The sequence below is a fragment of the Rhipicephalus sanguineus genome, unplaced genomic scaffold (genome assembly GCF_013339695.2).
Source record: "Rhipicephalus sanguineus isolate Rsan-2018 unplaced genomic scaffold, BIME_Rsan_1.4 Seq134, whole genome shotgun sequence".
Taxonomy (NCBI): Eukaryota; Metazoa; Arthropoda; class Arachnida; order Ixodida; family Ixodidae; genus Rhipicephalus; species Rhipicephalus sanguineus.
Genome location: NW_023614586.1, coordinates 88,030 through 89,742, shown reverse-complemented (window position 1 = coordinate 89,742; position 1,713 = coordinate 88,030). Strand labels below are relative to the sequence as shown.

Genomic DNA, 1,713 nt, shown 5'->3' with positions numbered 1-1,713 from the left:
CCTTTGCGGAGGGCGATGAAGATGAAATCTAACTTTGTGTAGAATGTAAGACTGAGAAAAATGGCTTTACCATGTGCCACAGAGTTATAGAAGCCATCACATGTAACACCACGGGCACCATTGTAGGCAACAGACTGGAATCGGCGTCTGTGGGAGTTCGTCCTGAAATTGGAAATGCTCTATAGCTCAGTTTTCTTGTGTATTATTTCAGACGGGAAGGTAACCCGTTTCGGTGGCGTCTCGGCGTCGCGACTTCAAGAAAACAGGTGTGTGATCGCGTCTTCAGTGAGCCCCACGGCAGATGCTACGCGTACAATAAATATAAATATATATTTGAGGTGCTATACCGTCAGATGTTGCGCAGTTGGCGATCACACGAAGCCAGAAGGACATTTTTCTTTTCTTTTCTTTTCTTTTCTCTTGATGTTCGTATTATTTTCCTGAAATGCACGTGTCGTGTCGCTTCGGCAGACACAACCTAACGCAAAAAACTCGCGCGGCCCCTAATGAATTTGCCTAAGACTACTCGAAGGCGACAGCCATCTTATTTTTTTCCTTCTCAGGCGATGTATTGATCCTACCCCGCACCCCTCCGAAAGCTTTCTGCCCCTAATGTCGTTTCGTACGGCCTCCAGGATCGGAGGTATTGCAAGCTTTGTGCAACTCACCTATAGTTCTGCCCTGCCTCGGGCCACCTTTGACCAAGCTATGATGTCACATGATGACGTCATTAAGTGACGCCACGTTATGCGACGTCGTTGTGACGCCGCGAATTTTGGCTATCTGGGATGTCATGATGATGTCATATGGTGACGTCATCACCTGATGATGATTTTTGCATGCATCTTGTTGACGCCGCCGACGCCGCCGGAAGACGCCGACGATCAATTTTTCGCGTTTGATGAGGCATCTAAGCATTTCGCCTTTAAAAAAAAATTATGGGTCTTTCACTGGTGAAGTCACTGGAGTGCCAAATCAATCGCAAAATTTGTAATTATTTTCTTTTTTATTGTTTCTTACTTCCTTTATTATTTTTGTTGCTTTATTATTGCATTCTTATGTCCGATATTTTTATTTTATCACATTTTACGTATTTATTCCTAGAGAACCAATTTTTGTTGTATTTTGCGGCAGGGTACACTGCTATCGAGGACAAACAACTCCTGCGTGCTTTGAATTTCCCGCGCTCTTCGCTCGTAATGAGACTCGCAGTGCTTAGGCATTTAAAATACGGTGCAACATTCGACCTCACTAAACCCACACCCACAGACTGGGAAGGTGAGGGATCGTGGCCATTACTACCTGAATTTTGCATAAGGCATCCGTTCTGTTCTTGTGGTGTAGTGGTTATCACATCCGCCTAACACGCGGAAGGTCCCAGGTTCGAGCCCTGGCAGGAACAGTTTTTTTTTTTTGCAGCTTTTTTTTGTTTTTGTTTTTTGCAGGCAGGTGGAAGTAGCGTCTCATGGATGGCATGTACCTTTATCCACTGACATGCTTTAATACGTGTGAAATGACGTCAACATTGCATTTAAACTGGCTTTCCATCTCTTTCCCTCTAGCTCAAATTGCTTCTTTGGAAAGATGCGCTGCAACGCAACAAACATTCCAGCACCCATTGATTCATTCGATAGATAGATAGATAGATAGATAGATAGATAGATAGATAGATAGATAGATAGATAGATAGATAGATAGATAGATAGATAGATA

The 1,713-nt window shown here is 43.6% G+C and overlaps 1 non-coding gene across 1 annotated transcript; it reads left to right on the top strand.

The window, feature by feature from the left end:
- Nucleotides 1–1,329: 1,329 nt before the first annotated feature.
- On the top strand, nt 1,330–1,402 carry Trnav-aac (transfer RNA valine (anticodon AAC)). The gene has a single exon. It is a non-coding gene; the product is annotated as a tRNA-Val (tRNA).
- Nucleotides 1,403–1,713: the final 311 nt, after the last annotated feature.